Source organism: Chelonia mydas, chromosome 9, assembly GCF_015237465.2.
Source record: "Chelonia mydas isolate rCheMyd1 chromosome 9, rCheMyd1.pri.v2, whole genome shotgun sequence".
NCBI lineage: Eukaryota > Metazoa > Chordata > Testudines > Cheloniidae > Chelonia > Chelonia mydas.
The window spans coordinates 4,703,789-4,725,502 of record NC_057855.1 but is presented as its reverse complement, the minus strand read 5'-3'; the positions used below and the strand labels follow the sequence as shown (position 1 = coordinate 4,725,502).

Below are 21,714 nucleotides of genomic sequence, written 5' to 3'. Positions count from 1 at the left end.
GTTATGTTCACTTGTATTGTAGTAGGTCTTAGTAATCCTGTTGTACGAGATGCTATACAAACATCTACAAAGAAACAGTCCCTGCCCTAAGAGATTTCGATCTAAATAGTATCTGGCTAAATAAGGCACAGGGCTGGGAGTCAGGAGATCTGAGTTCTGTTCCTGGTTCTGCCACTGACCTGCTCCATGACTTTGGGTAAGTCACTTCCCTTCTTTGTGCCTCAGTTTCCCCTTCCACCCTTGGTCTGGCTTGTCTGTTTAGATTACTGTATAAATTTTCGGGACAGGCACTGTCTCTTGCTCTGTATCTGTAGACTGCCTGGCACAATGATGTCCCAATCTACCCTATTAATGATAGTCTGTGCAACCCTTTTTTTGGTTTGAGATTGTAAAATATTCCCTGTTGAAACTGAGACCCTGCAACTGGTTTCTTTGTTGGATCAGAGAGGAGTCCGGGGGGAGAGGCAAGTGAAACTGACTGGTGTCGTTCACAGTGTCTAGCCTAAGTGAAATGCAGACAATAAATGGTGAGAAGTCAATTCAGCGGTTTTGAAAATAATCTGCTTTCAATAATCTGGGTGTTGATTAGCCACATGGGGATGGGGAGATGTTTAAAAAAAAATATACAGGGCCTGATTTTGCTCTCAGTTATGCACAGGTGTAAATCGGAGTGACAGCTGTTGGCAAACATAGGTCAGTGCAGAATCAGGCCCAGGATTTTTAGTCTGTCAAGGTCCATTTTAATCAAGGTTCATGATGACTGATCCCTCTTTCCTTCCTTACTGCTCCCCTCTGGTGGCTTCCTTTGAACCTCCAGCTCGCTCATTTGTTCCCCGGGAGCCCCTCCCGGATGCACTTCAGTTTCCCTCGCTCCTCAGCCTCCCCGCCTGCCTTTCTCCTCCTCTCCTCACCTGCCTCCAGAGGCAGCGGTGTGTACGTTTTAAATAATGCCATCTACAATGGGACCTGCATCATACTGGGGCCCCACGAGCTGGCAGCCCTGTGCTTTGAGGAGCGGTCTGCAGAATCACAGCCCCCGACTCTGTCTGCAGAACTGCAGGGAGGGAGAATTTACTGCCATTCTTCCTTCCTGGGACAGAAGGGTGGAGCTGGAGAAAGGAGCCACTCATAGCATGAATATTTTCCCTCTCTTGGCCCCTTCCGGTTGGGTGCCTGGCTTGCTGGGGCACCCTAGTACTTGTCCAGTGCAGTCTGAGCCCTTCTGTTCTGCGCTGCTCTGAAGGAATGCACTGCGCAATAAATCTATAAGGTCCCTTTTTGGGGGACAATTTTATGACCATTGGGAGTAAACCTGAAGCTTTAAGTGTAAAGGCGAAGTTGATAATTTGTTCCTGCAGCCAGGTTTGCTGGCTCAGGAATTCAGGCAAGGATGGAGGTGAGGTCATGGTTTACATAGGAAAGCCCTCCTGCCCTTATGTATGCCAAGTCCTGTGGTTGAGATGCTCCTCTTACTGGAGCTAATTTTACCCATCAGCGCGGACGCAGCTGGCCCGTACTGCCTCTGACATCATCCTTCCTTTCGCAGGATGTCCTGAGAGCACAGCGGTGGTGAGTCCCAGCATGTCTGACATGGACACTCCAGTTGTGGTTGATTTAAAAGCCTTAGTTATCAGAACAGCTCGCTGCTGGGCACGATAGATTAGGAGAGTGCGCACTTCATCATGGGTGGAAACCTCCACTGCTGTAAATTAGCATTGACTTCAGTGTAAGCGTGCCTATTTACACCAGTGGAGGGTCTGGCCTCCTGGTTTTCTGCAGCAAGCCGCCCTCTGAGAAGGCAGAAAGTGAGTCGTAACTGTCACTCTTTGACTCAATTCACTTCCCAACAAGGGTTGGCTGTTGGCAGGAGAAGAAAATCATCCAAAAAAAAAAAAAAAATGAGAAAACCCACTTCCAGCTTATATTTTTTGCATGATTTTTTTTATTGAATTCTTTTCAGAAAAATTATTATTGTCAATGTGTATAAAATAATATAACCTAATAAACACAGAAACCATATAAACTTAATAAGGACCCGATCCTGCAAACAGTCACTTGGTGAGTAAGAGTGAAGTTACCCAGATGTGTAATTGTTGACAAGACTGGTCCCTAATACCAGATAGGCCTAATCATAATGCTCTGAAATATCAAACTGAGCTGCTTAATATAGGCTCCGCAATCAATGTTCAGGCACCAAAAGGTGAGCGGCCTGGTTTTTCGGCAGTGCTGAATATCCTGGAATCTCCTTCAAGTCCATGGAAGCTAAAGGAGCTTAACAGTCCTGAAAATTAGGCCATTTATATTTAGGAACCTAATCTTGAAGATTTTGGCAACGAATCCCAAGCATTGGACACCACGGGTATTAAAGTGTAAGACTGTATCATTCTAAATCCTCCAGATTTTTAAAGTGTTTTTCATTTCAAACGAAAAGGTCAGATAGAGGTGGCTTGAAGTCTAGGGACAAAGGGAGGCAAATTAATTTCCCCCCTCCTCCCCAGGCACCTGTCAGTCACACACCAACAGACCCCTGTTAATTCACACTGATAACTAACGCACTGAGAGCTTGCCTACACATTATTTTAACTGTATCGGTGTAGCTAAAGGCAGTACAGTCCTTCCAGCGCAGACATGGTTTCAGTAGTCCGGCTGTTCTTTACAGGAAGGGGAGTAAGCTACGTTGGTATAAGGCATCTTCATACCAGTGTAATTGCATCTAAAAATCACAAAAATCACACCCCTAACCAAAATAGTGACCCCAGTAAGGTTTTCAACTGTCGGCCAGGCCTCAGAATGGATAAATGTTGTAAATTAGCAGAAGAGCGAATGAGATCTGTTTTTTTAAAAGGCTGCTACATCATACAATAGTTTTGACAATTGCCACTTTAATGGCTGAGATTTTGAAAAGTAACTAGTGGTTGTGGGTGCCTCCATCTTTGAGTGTCCAACACGCGAGACAAAGGGGTTTTGTTTTCAGAAACTCTGGAGCACCAGTCATCAGGTTTGTTATCTTGGGCACCCAAAGAAAAAAAAGAAGATGGGCAGTGGCAAACAACATCCCAAGGAAGGGTCCCAGACAAGAGGTCTGAGCCCAGGAGAATGTCCCATGGCACAAACCCAGAACGAGTGAATAAACAGCCGACTCCCAGTTGGCTTAGAAACACGTGGGACCCAGCAGCAGACTAGTGTCTGTACGCAGTGGTAACATTTAAAATATGTTTTCATCAAACCTGCTGAACGCAAAGTCTGATCGGAACTGTTTTAAAACCAGGTCTGGTCACAGGAGCATTGTCTACACTGGGCTCCCAGTGGCACTAATGCTGGCTCAGGTGAACCAATCTTCGACCTAGTGGGGAATGGTCTGTAGGTTTCCACCATTGCAAATAAGATCTCAGGGCATCTTGCCAGGAGCCTATGGGCAGCACCTAAATTGCATATAACTCTACATCAGTTTTACATGAAATGTAAACACAGACACCCCTAATATTTGCTTGTACTTGTCTCCTCTTGGATGGATGGAGAGCATTTGCCTGTTGGCTGAGTTTATCCGCAATAATTTTTCATCTTTGTCTATACTGTGCAATAAGTTGAAGAGGCCAGTAATGGGCTGCGTTTTAGGCTGTTGTATGTAGTCTGCCTGTGGCTTGGCTCTGCCTGTTTTAAGTTATAGGTCTGGTGACGCCTGCAGTAAGCACTAGGAAGGCTGATAACTCTGATGCCTCTGATTCCTGAACATGAGTCAGATCCTGAGATGCATCAGTGCTGGGCTGAGTCACAGGGAGAGCATACTAGGTTTGATCCTGAAAGGTGCTGAGTGCTTTGACCCAGTGCAGCAAAGCACAAAGAACTGTGGAAACACAGGGCTGGAAGGGGCCTTGATAGGTCATCTAATCCAGTCCCCTGTATTGAGGCAGGGCCAAGTATTGTCTAGACCATCCCTGGCAGGTGTTTGTCTAATGTGCTCTTAAAAACCTCATACGATGGCGTTCTGCAACATCCCTGGGTAATTTGTTCCAATGCTTAACCACTGTGACAGTTAGGAAGTTTTTCCTAATGTCCAACCTTGCTGCAATTTAAGCCTATTACTTCTTGTCCTGTTCTCTGTGGTTAAGGAGAACAATTTGTCACCCTCCTTTTTGTAACGGCCTTTTATGTACTTGAAGCCTGTTATCATGTCTCCCCTCAGTCTTCTCCTTTCCAGACTAAACAAACCCATTTTTTTCAATCTCACCTCTCATAGGTCCTGTTTTCTAGACCTTGCATCATTTTCGTGGCTCTCCCAGTGACTTTTTCCAAGTTTGTCCACATCTTTCCCGAAGCGTGTGGCCTGGAACTGGACACAGCACTCCCGCTGAGGCCTCATCAATGCTCGTTAGCACGTGAATAGTCCCATTGACTTCAGTGGTACTACTTGGGATGCTTAAAGTTGAGCACATGTCTATGTGCTGTGGATGGATCAGGGAAGAGTGCTGAATACATTGCAGGACTGAGCCCAATGCAAATTAACAACTTTTCCACGCTAGGGGTCTGCTCCTGTTGAAACCCGTGGCAAAATACACCCTTTGATGTCAGTATTGCAGCGTCAGGCTATCGGTGCAGAAAGAAACTACTCTTAAAAAGGATATTTTGCAAATGGGAGGGGAAGGAAATTATCCTCCCTTTGGAATCTGTACCCTTTATAGTCCTGCTGGGGAAGCAACAGAAGAGGTGTCCAGTTTGTGGGTAAACTAGGTGCCTTCCTCGTGCATGACTGCAAACGGTCTAGACGTAACTGCTGGGGTTTTACTACTTGTGATAGAAAAATATTTCCTCGTAAGTAGCACAGGTGAGAGAATTGCAAGCCTCAGCTGAGTGGTTCTAACATCACAGCCACAAATGGAAACCGTGCAGCCTGATGAACCCTAGTGGTGTGTCTCAGTGCACCACACGCAAACACGTCGGTCATGTGGGTTGGCCACACTTGGAGTGGCAAAGCCAAGATGAGAACCAGGACTCCTGACTCCTAGTGCCCTGCTCTGACTGGTAAAGAATAACCCCGCTTACATTTTATGCAAGGGTGAAACTGACACAATCCTGAGTTTTCAGGGCTTCCCCTAGAAGGGCAGCAAAGTGAAATGTGTAGGAATTGAGTCAGGTTCACTTTGGAGCTGCGGTCCCGTAGCAAGTAGCAAGATGTGGATCCAGCCGAGTGGGAAAGGGAAAGGCCGACAAAAGCTTCTCTGCTGGTGTTCTTACTTTACTCCTGTTGATGATCAACCGTATTGGTCCCAGAACTGCACTAAGTAATTCCACGTGTGTATTACTCTGAGTGTGGAAAATGTTGGGGTGGAGGATCACATCCGGCCCCCTAAATGGATAAGGTGGGGTTTAACAGCAACAGAGCAGCCCAGGTATGCTTGCCAGCTGATCATATTCACTCTCCCCCCACCCTCCCACGTCATTTTTGTCTCCTTTTTCCTCCCCCTCTTCTCAGAAGTTAGCATGGTGCCTCGAAAGTCTGCTTCACTCAGTGTCCTGGCTGGCACTAGTTTTAATCCTGTTCGACTTGCAGACAGTGGGTGTCCCAGAGGAATCCACATACTAAACCTCTATCTGATTTTGCAGTACAAGGGCAATGCTCAAAACATCCCAGAAGTAGTGTGGTTTAAACTGCAAGCTTTGGAAAATAATTGTTCATCACAGGGGTTAATTGTGTGTCTTTCCAGGGCTGGGAAAGAAATCCAGGGTTGTGACTCAGGAGGAGACTTCGGAAGGAGGAAACCCTGAATATCTTCAAAGTGCCTTTGTGCATTCATCCAGGAGTGTTCAGCGCCAGAACCGGTACGTAGACCTATTTCTCATGGAACACGGGCAAATGTGTGCTGGCTTTGCCCCAGGAATTCCAACTCTAGACCCTTGTTTGTGATTTTTCATAAGGAATCGTAATCACTGAATGGAGAGAGGAGGCTCATTGAAGTTTTAGACCCAGGCACTAACTTTCTGCAGTGCTGAACTCCCTGGCACTCGATGCCTTCTGTGGTGGAGTAGGAGGTGGTCAGCACCTCTGAAAAGCGATTAACGTTCAGAACCCTGGCCTGAGCAGAATTTTAGCGCTTCTGTTGTGCTCACTGAAGTGGGTGTGCTGAGGTCTGACACCAGGTGTGTCTCTAATATATGTGAGGGGTGTGTGTAGATGTAAATACGTAAAACGTAGCAGTGAGGATATAGATGAAACAAGTATCTGCGGTACACAGTGAAGCGGGAGATCTATAACGTTGAGACATGTATGTGCACGTGTGTCATATATCATCTGTGTGTACGCGTGTGTAAAGTATTTGTATGCATGCACACATGTACTCTCTGTGTATGGAGACATTTCATAGCTACCAGATTCAGCCTCCTAGGGAAATGCTTCTGGCCAAGATGATAAAAGCCAGCTCCTGCTTTTCTCTGACTTCTGTCTATATTAATTCTTTGTGACCCAGTGTTTGCCTTTGTCTGCAAATGGGAGCAGTCACACACCTTTGCGTTAGCACATTTGACAGCGCATAGTTTCAGTCTGCAAATCTGACAGCTGCTTTTGAAATGCACCAGATCCTCGCCTTCTGCATGAGGGCCTGGCGTTCGCCCTGTGTCTCCCCGTGACGCTGCAGAAGCCCCCCGTGGTGTGCGCGTGTTGCAGCTGGTGCGCTCTGTCTGTTGAGACGGTTATGAATCAAATGTACTGAGGGATCCTGGTTACGTCATGTCATTTAGGTGAAATTGGTTGTGGCCTGACCCAGTGGCCTAGTGTTAGTGATCCGTACGGCTGTGCAGGGGACTTGGGGTGGATTTTTTTTTTTTTTCAGTCCCCAGGCTTTTGCTTCCCAGGCCAGCACAAGCTGAGCGTGTGCAGGGAAGGAGCAGTTTGTGTTGTACATCAGTGATCTCTGTCTGGGCAGAATTTCTCCCTGGTGTGCTTAGAGGCCTTGCAGTCTTCCGTGAAGACAGAAGAGCTGACGCGCTAAATAGACAACATAGTAATGAAAAGAGTAAGGTAAAATTGGAGCAAGGAAAACGGGGGGAGATCCTCGGAGCTGCCCAGGAATGAGAGGGTAGTGAATAGGCCCTCGGGGCATTTTGGTCTCTAATATGCTCATGTCATAAAAAGACGATGCACTTATTCGCATGTAATGCGATGCTTTGCATGCGCTCTCAAGGTGCCATCCTGGCTGTGGTTCACTCTGCCTGCCACCGGTACACAGCCGTCGCTCGGGGGAGATTAGCACTTTATTCCAATCGAACTGGCATCGTTTAAACTTGCTGGAAAGTAGCGCTCCCAAGACAGGCTGCCTGCCAGCCCGGATCGTTACCTTGACCAGGATGGGTTCGGTCCCCGGCTCTCAGCCCGTTTTTCTCTTGATACATTATCTCTGGTTGAGAGTCCAATCCTTCCTTGTAAAGTCACTGACCCATTAGCCCCATGCTGCGGGCCAAGTGGCTGTAAATCATATCCTGCCAGTCCCTGTGTAAATCAGACGGGCCCGTTAACAGCTTGCGTTCCGTCGGGGTGCGTTCCCTTAGCCCCCCACTCGCTGCAGCCTGCGTTCCTCTCGTGGTTGGTAGAGCAGGTGGGTGATTTCTCTCTCGAGCTGACACAGCTGATATTTCTTCTCCCGGCAGACGCGATGGCACTTGGTGCTCGTTAAATGTGGCTGGCCCTTTTCCCTATTTGTGCTCTGAGTCCTGATCCACAGAGGGTCGGTGTGCTCCTGTAACAGCTTTTCTAGCACCCGCCTCTCTGCTCTCTCTGTGCTGGGCACTCTGAGGCTTCTGCTGCCCATTTCTTGTGCTTCCTAGTGTCTTGTTCTGCCTTCCTTGGGCAGGTGGTTTTACAGAATCTATCCAGGCACTGATGTGGCCTTTATCACCACAACGGCAGAGCGCCTGCTCCCACTGATTCCAGGGGATGAGCCCTTGAATGGGATAGAGTAGTCTACCCTGGTGCGTTAGGAATGCGCCTGGCTTCCATGCCAAAGGCAAGTGCAGCTGGCACCTCTGAGTGCCGTCATTGGGTTTTAAAAAAGTAAGTCGATGGCCACCTCCCAGGAAAGACCTAAACCAGCAACCCGTCCGAGCTAACACAACATGCTGCGCTCTTGTGCATCCCGTTCATTGCCCTTTGAATTAATGGTTGCTCATGTTAAGGCTCTTACGTTTAAAGGGGGGGCGGGTGTTCGTGTGTTTATCTCGGTTTTGTGTGCGCATTCTGCCTTGTCAAGCTTTTTGTGCGGTGGGAAGGGCGTTAAACTACGCTTGATTCTCTTCCTAACAGGGAAGAGAGCTCTGGTTTCTCCAGAGCAAAGGTGCTCATGTTCTCCATCTCCCGTGACATCAGAACGATCATATCCTTGATCCCTGGAGGCCTTGGTGCCTGCTGTGTGCCCCTCGCTGCCTATCTTGGGTATTTATTTGGCCCCCATCACTGCAGTATCATAGCAGTTCAGATGTATATCCTCACGACACCCTGTGCGGTAGGGCATTGCTATTATCTTCATTGTACAGATGGGGAATTGAGGCACAGAGAGGATAAGTGACTTGCCCAAGGTCACACAGGAAATCTGTGGCAGAGGAAGGATTTGAACCTGGGTTTCTCAGGTCCTAGTCTAGCGCTGTAACCACTGGACCATCCTTCCACTCTGTCTTGATCCCTTGATGCCCCTCCAGAACCCTTGGTGCTGTTTTGATTAAAACCAAATGCTGTATTAAAAAATACCACTTTTTAAAGTTGATTGGCCATACAGAGGCGTTCAGTGCCTCTAAATCTGACAGCATATTGTTTTTTTGTTTTTGGTTTTTTTTAAAAGGCACTATGGTAGCATCAGCTCGACAGCCCGTTACTGTTGGAAATGTTCTGAATTACACATTCCCCAAGCTCCCACAATTCCCCAAGAGGAGTGTTGATATCCCACAATGCCCTGCAGTGAAGTTGGTGGTATAGGGGATGCCGGGCTGCCTACCCACGGTGCAGTGCACCTTTTGCTGATACTGTCTCTTCCAGGGAGGAGGCGCGGGACCAGGAAAGGCCAATAATGTTGGTAGCAATATGCCTGCAAAAATGATGCTGGTAAAACTACCTAGTGTAGACTTGGCCCTGGGGTTGGCATTAGGTGGCGTAACAATGCGAGTGGGGAGGGTGGGTCTCCTGAGGTCTCAGACCTGTCCCTTGTTGGTTGGTTGCTTTCTCCCCAGTACACTGTTGCAAAGGGAATTAAATCCACTTGGCGTGTGGCACTTCGAGCCGGGAGCTTCCCAAGTGCAGACTCAAGAACTGCAGTGCTACTGGGGCATGCAGCGTGGTGTGCGTCCCGTAGAGTTAATAATTCACATACAGCACAGAATTCTGTCTCAAGATGGGCAAGTCGTCTAAGTGGCAAAGCTAGGGAGAGAAGGGTGATTTTTTTGACATCCTTTGGAGTCTTGATCTCCATATTTGGAAATGTTTACCCATCGCACTGGTCTATTGGAAGGGGAGGGGAGGTGACTCAGGGTTTGGTGGAAGCAGGGTTTGAATTCCTGGAGTAAGTTTTTTTTTTTTTTCCTTTCTCTTTTCCCCTTGTTTTGGAAGCCAGTTGTCGTCAGTTTTCAGCTCTCTAGCTCCTGGATCTCCTTCCTAATGCCATCTGCTTTAGGGGGGAGCGTCTGAGTGAAGGAGATCGTCTGAATTCCAGTAAGTACGTGGTTATTGCAGAAGCAAGGGACTTGGTTTTTTGTTTAGTCAGATGGATTGGTTGGGGGAGGAGGTGAAGCGTGTTATGACCTGTAACCTGGTCTGTTGAGCAGGAGTCAAAGAGAAAGAGACCTCCCGCAGCAATGAGATTTACCTGGTGGATCCATCTCAAAATCAAACCCCAGGCTCTGTCATTACCTGAGGGCCTAATGTTTGGCTGTAGCTGAAAAGATCCTTTAAGCAGGCTCCAACTCCGTCCTTTGGTTCCACAGGTTAATGCAGCAGGACAGTAGAGTATTGCAGAGTGAAATAAGTATACCCCTAGAGTAGCATTCGGCAGGTAAAACACAGCTTATGTGCAATTTTGGTCTCATAAGCAACTGCGTGTATTAATGGGGCTATATAACCTGCAGGTATATTTGCTGCAAAAGTTAATATTTAACTACATTTATTGTGCAGCAGGAAGAAGTTTAAGCATTTTAACAGGCTGAGGTTTTTTCCTCCCAAGTTTTCAGTGTATAGTTTTTCCTGTTCTTTTGTGTTTTCCTCTTTAGTGTGAGTATATAATCTGTCCGATATTACAGCTATCTGATTTTCCCCCAGCCCTCCCTTTCCTGAAAGGAAACTACAGTTCATCAAGAAAGGCAGCGCTAAAAAGACCTGGAGCATTTTGTTTCCTGTTTTAGTTGTGGCAACTAAAGCCATGCCCAGGAATTTGGAATTTGTCCCTCTATTTTTATTGCCTTTTGGATTCATTATTCTGTAGCATGTGCAGGGTAATTTCTTTCCCCCCAGAGACGAGGGGGAGAGCTTTTAACGTTCATTCTGAGTGGATTGAATGCCAGTGAGTCCTGTATTTCTAATGGAGAGAAGTGTCCTAAATGTTTGAGTTTGGGAGGGGCAAGAATGGGGAGGAGTTTAAATCGCTGGTCGTGATCACGGATATCTATATCTTCTTTCCAACTAGTAAATTTTAGACGATTGAGTCTGTTTTCTTCATACTTTACCTATTTTAAAGTGTAGAGCAAGAACGAAGGTTTTTTTAAAAAAGGAGTACTTGTGGCACCTTAGAGATGAACAAATTTATTTGAGCATAAGCTTCATCAGAAGTGAGCTGTAGCTCACGAAAGCTTATGCTCAAATAAATTTGTGAGTCTCTAAGGTGCCACAAGTCCTCCTTTTCTTTTTGCGAATACAGACTAACACGGCTGCTACTCTGAAACTGGTTTTTTAAAAATTATCCTTTTTTTTTTTTAAATTACGGGAAGGATTTGCATTGGTGCTAACTCAGCTGGGCAACTGACTTGATCATTGTTGGCATCAAATGGGCATCTACTTTAGGGTCTGAATCAAAGGGCAGTCAGCTTCTGAATGATCAGGGTAAGTAGGCCAAAGGACTTGCTGGGCACAGTCTTGTAGACACTGACTGTGTTTGGAGTTTGCAAATCTCAGTTGCATTTAAACCTTCGTTGATTTTCAACATATCATTTATATTACTGCAGCTCTTTAAGGCCTTAACTGAAACGAGTGCTGTGCTGAAATGTGCTATTGTGCTGTGCAATATAATAATGGCTTTCAGCTTGTGGTCTGTGGATCCTGGGAGTCTGCAGACTAAGATTTCCAAAGGGGTCCACACCTCCATTTGAAATTTTGTAGGGGTCCACAAATAAATAAAGGTTGAAAACCACTGCACTATAGCAGTACATAGTAAGGGCTAGTCATGGTCCCAAAGAGTGTCCAGCTTCTGAATCCCAGTCCAATACCTTAATCAAAAGACCATCTTTCCTTTTCTGTACATGTTTATATAAACATGCTTTCCACCACTGGGACTGAATGCTTTCAGTGTCATTGGTGTGCTGTGCTTTTTGGGTGTTTGACTCCTGAGCCTTGTAGGTTTCTGCGAAGTGTGAGTGTCATTTCACTGCCAAACATGTCTGTCATTCAGTCATTCTTCTGGTTGGAAGAGGAAAGATACCTCCAGCCAAGCGCGCATGTGCCTGCATCACTCATCAGGGAAAACCAAGCTCAGGTCCCCACTTAGGGTCGCGCTTGGAAATATGTAGTGACCCCATGCAAGAGTGGGCCCAAAATTCTCCAACCAGTGGATGCTGAGGTTGGTGCTTTTGAGGGGAAAAAAAATCAGATTTGTGCCAGGGCAAGGATTGTGACACATTGTTCATCTGATTCCCCCCCCACCCCCCACTCACTGCTTGTTGGAAGAGAAAATGAGCAAGGCAGTGAGGCTTTGCTAGGCGTACTAGACCTGGGCCCCAAGACAATACCAGAGAGAGAGGAAAAAGGCATTTCATCAGGAGAGGCAGGTGTTTAGGGTCTCTTGCCAGCTGTATGAGCACAAAGATGGTGTGACGTTTTATATGCCGCTCCGTCTCATCTCAGCACCAGGAGGGCGCACGCTGGGCGGGCATGAGGGTTAACTGGTCTATGGAGGCTGATCTCCCCTCTCACTTCACTCTGGACTGAGACCCGTTGAGCAAGGCAGTACGTGGGAGCAGCTGATGTTGCTACTGTCCATGCTATCCCAGGGGGGTGGATAACCCGAGGACTGCAGCCTCCCAGAGCAGTCCGTCCAGCCCACCTTTCAAGACACCAGGCAAACCCTGTAATCACTGATGGTAATCAGACTCTATGTTGGATGCCTCGTCAAGGATTGGCATGAGCTCCGTGGATGGAGCCATTAAGGAAAGCCCCATGAGTTAGGACAACTGTCACAGGATATTCCTATTGAGGCCTAGCAATCCAGAGTGTGCGCCTTATTAATGACTCTGCACTCTGGGCTTGCACGTCAGCGTGCTTACAGAGCTCCTTATAGAGCTTTAAATGCGTTTCTGAAGCATTTCTGGGCGGGCTCAGCAGGTTTCAATGATGTATTGAGTGCTGAGGACTTGCTTTGTCTTCCGTGGGGTGGGAGGAATTGGCTTGTATGCTGTGCTTCATCTCTATGCTGCAGCCTGGTGGAGTGATAACAGAACAGCCTCCAGGCTCGCCCAGTGCAGGACGTTGCTGCATTCAAAGCGTTCTGTTATTGCAGCACAGTAATCACTCACATGCTACAGGAGGAATAAAAATGCCCTGATCTATGCTACCTTGGGAACCTTTCAAACTTTCCTTGTGGAAGTTAGGGGAAAACACCCAGGTACCAAGGTGTTGGGTGCATTGCGATATGAAAGGGATGGAGAATCTATCAGTTTGCCTAGGCTGGGTGGTGGGATTATGGTATTTGTAATGTGTATTTGTGTATGTTTCTGTAACTGAAGATTTCAGAATCCTTAACAAATATTGAGTCAAGCCAGTGAGCCAGGAGAGAGATTGTTATCCTCGATGTACAGGTGTAGAGACTGAGGCACATGGTGGTTGTGACATAGCCAAGGCACCATGGGAAATTTGGAAATAAAACACAGATGTCCTGATTCCCACAAGCCAATCCTCTCCCATATGTTAAGCTCCTTCTGATCCAGGAAGCAACCTTAGGCTGAAAAGTGCTATTACTTATAAAGTATTCTTTTTTTACTAGTAAAATTATACTCCCACTGAAAATTAATGCAGCGATTACTCAAAGGCAAACTGAAATCTGTGAGTATTTAATACCACTGACGCCTGTTGTCAGTATATGATGTGGTCCCAACAACATATTGTTATGGCAGGAATGCTACTCTGAAACCAGGTAGTGATGTTACTTAGTCTTAGAAGTTTTTTTTCCTTTAGCCTGTGAGCAGTGTACAGTCTTTGAAGAAATGCTGTATTGTTGTTAGCTTTGTGATCTGGTTCTTTTGTGGGATATGTTGCAAGCAGCTGGAGAGCTGACGGTCTGCCTTAATCTGTCTAATAGAGTCAATTCTCGGGGCAGAATTGCTTTCCTGAGAACCAGGTATTGGTGTTTGGGATGAGATTTCTGAAACAGCTTGTGTGCTATTTCTGACCACCTCTATTCAAGGACTGGTTTATCTGGTGTAAATAAAGAAGTTACACTAAGAATATACCCAGAGTGTGCATCACCAATTCCTCCTCCAGTAGGAACCTGACCTGCGAAGTCCCCAAATCTGCTACTGCTTGGTAGAGGGGGCACAATATTGAGACTCGTCAGTCTTCAAAGAGTTTTCTAACATCCAGCTGGCTCCCTGTGCTAGGAAGGAAGCTGGTTCTTGCTCTGTGCTGGTTGTGCAGTGTGAAGCTCCTACTCTGCAGATATCGCAGAGACCAGTTCCAGCAGAGCTGTCCATTGTGGCAGCTGCTTCCCTTCCGTATAGTTTTTGTTTTTCAGATAAATCTCTCTTCATCAGGGTAGGCAATTTTTTCTAAAAAAAGAATTGTTATAATCTGTTGAAATTAAAACCAAAAAGATGCGGGGAGCGGGGTGGTAACTGGATGTTAAGAAATAGAAAACAGTCAATTAAATTGTACATTGTGTGTAATTTTCCCTTGGCAAATTGCCATGAAATTGAAGAGCATTTTAACAACTGTCATTTCACTTGCATTTGAACTTTGCCAATGGGTTGTTTGCATGGGAACTTCAGTCATTTCACAGTGGGGCCTTGTCTTTGGTACCACTTCATTTGCCTTTTTTAAAAAATAACAAACAAAAAACCAAAAACCCTCTTACTACCTGCAAGAGCTTGTAGTAGTGGGATCATCTTTAGTAAAAGGTGATTTTATGGGAGGGTGCGCCAGCTAAAATGGAAGGAATCGTCTGTCGTTCTGGAGGTGAAGCTTTCCATCAACAGTCACGAAATATGTACAAATGTGATACTTTCTATCTGGGAGGGATTTACAAATAACACAGACTTGCCATACCCCTAAAAGACAGGAAAGTAATTATCAGCCCCAGTGTACCAATTAGCATTGCCGATACAGTGGTTAAGTGACATGTCTGAGGTCACACAATGAGTCTGTGTCAGAGCCAGGAATAGACTTTAGATATCTTGACTCCTGATGCTGAAGTTGAGCCACAAAATGACTGTGTATCTCTGTAGGGCTTCTGAACGAGGTATTTTTACCAGCAAAGCAGCTGTTACTAAAAACAAAAGACCAAGATTTTATAAAACAACCAGTGCTTTAAGGGGGCCTCAGGTTTTACTGCAGCACTACGTTAATGTGCAGTAGGGCACTTTTCGTTTGGGCCAGTCAGTGTGCAGCACGTAGGTGCACTTTAGAAGTCACACCTCTCTGGGGCGCATTGCTGCTCTGTGTAGACAAGTCCTGAGACCTCTTAAAGGCTGCTGATTTTCAGAAAATGCTGAGGCCACCTTCAGGTGTCTCAAGCTGGGCACCGCAAAAATGAAGCATCCAGAATCACTAGTCACTTTTGAAAACTGTAGCCCCAAACTCAGCTGCTGGAAAAAGCCACATTGTAGTGGGTCATGGAATTTTTTTCTCATCTCTTCAGCTGTGTAACCTTGCCCAGTACACAGTTACACACATGATAATGTTGCAGAATAACACACACAGTCATAGAACTGCTTATACTGCACTAGGAGTCGGTCGCCGGCCAGCTAGAACATTCAGCACCAGGCAATGTGGAAAGATGTGGGCTAGGCTTGCTACCTTTTTAATGGCTGGTAACGGGACCCCCAAGGCCCTGCCCCCTGTTCCGCCCCTTCCCCCAGACCCCATCCTTGTTCCGCCTCTTCCCCCCAAGATTAAAAAAACCGACATCAGGGCTTGTCAAATGGCACCTGGACACACGAGCCGAAACCTGCACGGTCCAGGTGAAAACCGAACGGATGGGCGAATCTTCAGATTCCATTTTGAATGCTTGTGCTTAAAAATTCCTGGTTTGTTCAATGCTGAAGTTTAGGGAAGTGCACTTGGAAAGAAGGGAGGCTATTTTTTGTGTTGTGTTCTTCGTTTTCTGGATGATTGCTTTGTCTACAAGTGCCCTGAATTGATTTCTCGTTTCCTGCTAATCAGCGGGCCCGCAATTACTATTGCCTCTGATTGCAGCAGTAATGCCAATGAGAGCTTTCATGTCCCTGAAGGCTGTGCACTCGAATCCCTTCCTTTCTTCTTGTACAATTTGACTGTGGCCGCGGGCTTTTACAGCTTTGCCGGAAGGGTTTAGATGAGGGTCCTGTTAACACAATACGTTGTTATGGTACAGGGCGGCTGACGTACAAAGTGCGTCTAGAACATTGTGTTGGTTATCAGTTAATTCTATGTGGAGAGGCACAAAAGGGCTAAGAGCTGTTTGGGGTTTTTTCAGTGAAATGTCATTGATCGGAAAATATCGATTCGCCAAAACAAACCTGTTGTGGAAACGTATTGGTTTCGACAAAACTGTTGTCGGGAAGGCTGTCCAGTGCCGGATTGGAATTTCTGAACAGCCCTACAGAGAGGGATCTCAGAATAGCCAGGAGCCTGTGGTCGGGCCCGGGTTCGACTCCCTGCTCTGAATCGGGCAGAGCCCCACATGGGGGTGTAGGGAAGGCCGTTTCTGATGGCAGGAGCTGCGAAGGAGAAATCTCAAAAGTGGCTGTTGAAGCTATAGAGACAAGGGACTCGTCTTGGAGCTAGTCCAGAACAGGCCGATGAAGGATTTTCAAAGCAAAGAGGGTGTTTGAGAAAGAAGAGTTTGAAATGGATGAGTTGTTGGGAGTTTCTGTAGGCTGAGGCATGTCTGAGAAGGTGGGCAGGGGCTAAGGTCCAAAGAACTGGGTCAGAAGGAGGCTGCAGAGCAGGGAGATGCTGTAACATAACCCTAAGTGTTGGAGTATCTTCTTTTAAGATAAGGAACCAGCTGATTGTATGAACTCTGTCAGCTGCCTTGTGAGCACTCTTGCTCTTAGGACCAACTATCTCATGCTGCTGACGGTCAAGGAGCGCTAATCCTGCTGGGTGACTGCTTCATCATTTGGAGACTTTCCGCGCCAAAGCAGCCAGCCAGTTAATTTTGTCGACTGAGCGCTGAGCGAGGGATTGGATGTTCAACTTCCAAAGTGGCTTTTGCTTCAGGCTCATGGGTTTTTCATGGGAGTTTGGCCCTACCATTCACCCTGGGGCCAGTGTTGTACACAGAACCTTTCTGTTCTCGTCTTCTCATTCTGATGCACGCCAAAAAAATTCAAAGCCAGGTTTCAAATATTAAGATCTGTGGACCAGATTCTCAGTTGGTGGAAATCAATGTGGGGTTCAGTGGAGCTACCCTGACTTACACCGGCTGAGGATCTGGCCTTGTGTATTTGGTATCCCAAAATCGTAATGAAAACTGAGTGAAAATGGGGTATAGGGTGGAGGTTGAAAATAACAGTTTAGTCTTTTCTGGCCACATTCTAGCTGTGGATAAGTGTGCTGCTCACACAAGCTTCTGAGACTTACCAATTAATTTGAGCATAAGCTTTCGTGAGCTACAGCTCACTTTACGGAAGCTTACGCTCAAATAAATTGGTTAGTCTCTAAGGTGCCACAAGTCCTCCTTTTCTTTTTGCAGATACAGACGGCTGCTACCCTGACACAAGCTTCTGCGGCTCTCAAGGTTTGAGCTTGTGGGTTAGCAGTATTGGTAAAGCTCTTAGTTCATGCACCTCCCCTTCTCAGCCATTTGTGAAGAATGTTGATAAATTTAAGTAATAGTCCGGGAGATAAGGAGAAATCGTCTTGTGGTAACCAGCTTTAGATTAGCATGCTTCAGAGAGAAAGCAAACATAAAGTGGGCTTAATGTTGGAAGCACATGCAGAGCTATCTTGGAATGCTGATATTATTTATTTATCATTTACACAGCGCTGTACATTTATATGGCACTTTACAAACAGCGAAAGACCCTTGTCTGGAAGAGTTTGCAATCACAGTGAGAGGGGGCCCAGGTGAGGGAGGGTCTGGGTGGACTGCTGGAGAGGAAAGCAAGATAAGGCAGGGTTGCTGCAAAAAGGGACTTCTGTGGCGAGGGATTTGTAGGCGGCCGGAAAAGGAGCCTTCGGAGAAATGGATGGAGGTTTGAAGCTGGGAGTGGAAAGCGAAGAAAGGCAGTGTAAGGAAAGAAGAGTGAGAGGGGAGTGAGAAGAGCAACGAAAATGACGACTGACAATTATCTCGACTCCTTTCTTTTTGGTCTGCAGTTTTTTTGGGGGGGGGGAGGGGAGGAGGAGGAGATGAGTCATTTCCAAAATAGAGCGATACAGAGCATTCTGCTATGTTTTCAGCCCGCTGCAATCAGAAGGCCCTCTTTCTTGGTGCGCTGTGCAACAGAAGCTGCTTTTAATAGGAGTAGGGTGGCACTGGGGTGGGTGCGTGTGGCTGGCCCAGGAAAATGACTCCCTGCGGTCAGGTGCCAGCCTTGTGCCCGGGCTGTCGGAGATGCAGCATGGAGGGTGCCTCGGAGGAGTCCATGTAGAGGCCCCCGTGTTGCTGTCGGGAGACTGTGCCTAGCTCAGCACATGCCACTACCTTGCCTGGCTGGAGGAGTCATGTCCAGCTCTGTTCCCATATGAGGAGGCTAGCAGCAGTGTGAGGACTCAGACACCACGTGGGTGGAGATGGTGGAAAGCATCCTGGGGCACTTGCCAGCCACCTCTCAGAGACAGTGTCACGCTTAATCCTTTGCTGCTACTTGGCCATGCATTCTCGCTGCGCAGCCTCAGTGTCTGTCTTCCCAGAGGGGACTGTGTTGAGATGAACATTTTAGTTCTGTCTTAGGGCCCCTGTTACCATTGGTATCTGTGTTTTTCATCATAACAGCTCTCTGAGGTGGGGATGTGCTATTATCCCTTTTGCTCGGTGGGGAACTGAAGCGTGAAGAGAGCAAGTGACTTGTCCAAGGTCACACAGGAAATCTGTCTCAGAGCTAGGAACTGAACTCAGGTCTCCTGAGCCCCAGGCTGGTGAGACAGAAATAGATATACAGGCGGTCCTCGACTTTATGACGTTCGACTTAAGACGAATGGCACAACGTTTCTGAATTGACACCCTGATTTGACTTACGAGCATTGGTTTCGACTTTACGACGCTCGGTCCTGCACTGGAGTGGATTGTGGTTCTGAGTTACAACGTTTCGACTTACGATTCAATTTTCAGGAACCAATTGTGTCGTAAGTCTGAGGACTGCCTGTAACTTATGCAGGTTTATGCATGCCTTTCTGTTTCTGAATGGGAGGTGATGGAAGAGAAATGTGCAGTACAGAACCTCCAGCGGTGCAGAGCCACTGGACCGTACCTCTTCTCATTGATCTTTTTGTGACTTCCATTTACTCTAATGTTAGAGGCCTTATCAGTCTGGTCAGCCCCCGAAATGTATCGGCCTTCTGCTTGTAACACTAAGGCTTTGGCAGCTTTTGTTGGATGCACTGGGACTGCAGCTACCCAACCACATCTATGGAAGCCTGAACTTCAGCAAGTTGCCTGCCCCATTGTTATGGTTACCTCTTGAATTCTGTGGTACGAAGAATATATGGAAACCTATCAAAAGACAGAAGAAAGCTCGTCATGCTTGTTTCAGGCTTTGCTTTAGGTTTACCAGCCAAAAGTCATGCTTTTTGGCGTAAGTTGCTCATCTCCCAGGTTCAGGAGGGAAATTTCCCCCATGTGCTGCCTTGCACATTGAATATGATGTATAGTTATTTGATCGTCATTTGAGCCATGAGGCATTGAGCTGTGCCAGAGACAAAGTACTTGATAAGACCAGCATTCTGAACTGCATCACAAATCCTACTTCCTGTGATTACTACAAGAAATATTTCTGTGGTGACCTTGGCTGACTGTTAAGAAGACTGAACTTCTATTATTCGTGCACCTTTCAGAAGGTGCAAATAAGGCCTCAGATACTGTCATTAAGCCAGGCTAAGGAAGAGACCACTCTGATGGCTGCTAGGTTTGCGAGGAAGGATTGATGACCTCAGAGGGACCCAGAGTTGCAAAATTTGGCTGTTTCTAAGCTGATGAAGCAGAAACTGAACTTTATTGGATCCAAAGCACACCAAGGACTGTTTACCAAGCAAATAAAGACAGGGGGGCCGGGAGATAAAGAGAGAAGCCCAAATGTGGCTTTGTTTTTTTTTTTAAGTGGTAAAAATTGGAAACCCTGTGTGTAGATAATTAACTTCCATTTTCGCTATTTGAACAGAGCTGTATTTAACTGATAGATAATCAGCTCCTGTGGAAAACGTTCTAGTGACTCTGTACTCCGCATCTTTAATGACCTCTCCTGCTTAAGTATCTGTACTGACGGCCATCTTGCTGAGGATGGCATTGTCAGGGTAAGGCACCAGCCCCTGCACTTGTGTGTGCAAATGGGCACTTGCTTGCTGAACTCTGGTCACAGCTCGCGGATGTGCACATTCAGAGGCGAGTGTAGTAAATGCTCACATAGGTGGGCAGTTTCACCTGTTGTGCAGTGAGGCCAAAGTCAGACATGGCGTTACCCTGACTTCAGTGGACTGCTGTTTACCCCTCAGTGTTGGGGGGGATGTGTGTGCATACCCTGGTTTCTGAGTGGGAGGTGATGGAAGGGAAATGTGATGTTCAGAGCCTCCAGTGGTGGAGGGCTATGAAGCAGATTAGTAATAAAAATGTTCAAAACTACCCTGTAAAACATTTCTGAAATGGGATATGTGGCATACAATGGGAGTTGATGTCATGGGGTGCAAACATTTTACTGGGATGAGCACTGTTTTGCAACTTGTGAATAATTTGGCTAGGCCCATAAAGCATTTACGCCAGCATCATCATGTAATAGGGATGCACATGTATGTGTCTGCATAAATTAATGGAGGATAGGTCTATGAATGGTTATTAGCAAAGATGGTCAAGGGTGGAACCCCATGCTCGGAGTGACCCTAAACTTCTGATTGCCAGAGGCTGGGAGGAGAAGACAGGTGTGGATCACACCCATTGTCCCATTCTGTACATGCCTCCTGAAGCTGTGGAACTGGCCACTGTTGGAGACCGGATACTGGGCTAGGTGGACCATTGATCTGACCCAGTATGGTCGTTCTTATGCATATATTTATATGTTAAAATGCACATTCATATGTGTGATGAGAATTGTCCTGGAGTATAATGTACCCTTAAATACATATACTTTATCTACATAGGGCCAGATCCTTAGCAAGTGTATGTTGGCTTATTTCCACACCTCAGAAAATTCTTCTTTTGTCAAGGCCATTTTTTGATAACTCTTTAAGTAACTGTTTTGAACTCGTAGTTTTAAAACCCTTTGAAAACTTGACACAGAGACGTTTCTTCCTGAAATGCATTTACTCTGTCTCAGGGAAATTCTCTTGTCTCTCGTGAGTGCTGGAATTTGTGTCCACAAACGCTGACGTGTTTGTACAGTCCCATCTTGCCAGGTGGTGTCTTCTTCCTCTAGTAAAAACAGAGTTGGTTGGACCCCCTCAGCCTTGAGAACAAGTGTGTGTTAATTTGCCCTACAAAAACATGCAAGTCGGTGCTTATTTGGCTCTGAATCACTGTCCTTTTTGCCTTGAATAATGTTCACATCAACCCCATGGAGCTGATACAAGCAATCGTTTCCAGCACAACTGACCGCAAGAGAGTCAGATTCTTGCCCAACCCTGGATGACAGAAACAACATTAAAGAAAGAAGAGAAAAGAGACACATTTTTTTCCCCTCCCTCTAAAAGTCTGTTTCCTCAAAACCCTGTTTTCACAGAAGACTCTGTATTTCCTAGAGTCAACATTTCCATGTCTGACAAAAAAAAAAAAAAAAAAGACAAAAAAAAAAAATTGCAGAAAGGCGGCATGTGGTCTGGCGTGCTGCCAGGCAGAGCATGCTCTTTGGGGTTATTATTAGGTAGATAACTGTATCAAGAGCTGAAGCGTCATCTTGTCTCTGAAGGCTGCAGCGCTCCGTGTTTGAAATGCTGATATGTTTGAGGCTTATGAGAAAATCTATTGTACTTTCTCAAATAACTTTCTGCAGCAATAACTCGGTGTCATAGGAGTTCCTGGGGGAGATGATCGCGGCTCCCTTGGGGTCTATGGCTAGAACTGAGGTTGCAGGACAGCTTCCAATATTGCCCACTGCTTTTACCTGCTCCTAACTGTAATAAAAGCATACACAGCT

At 46.4% G+C, this 21,714-nt stretch overlaps 1 protein-coding gene across 16 annotated transcripts in view; it reads left to right on the top strand.

The window, feature by feature from the left end:
• LOC102934171 (LIM domain containing preferred translocation partner in lipoma) overlaps positions 1–21,714 on the top strand; it is a 517,248-nt gene that overhangs the window by 108,390 nt on the left and 387,144 nt on the right. For 7 of the 16 annotated variants that reach the window (XM_043522978.1, XM_043522974.1, XM_043522981.1 and 4 more), the window contains exon 2: positions 5,703–5,817. The gene's annotated coding sequence lies outside the window, so the exon portion shown is untranslated. Of the gene's footprint in view, positions 1–4,237; positions 5,020–5,702; positions 5,818–9,156; positions 9,686–21,714 lie in introns of those variants that run through there. The other 9 variants (XM_043522983.1, XM_043522977.1, XM_043522973.1 and 6 more) reach the window with 5 other exon arrangements.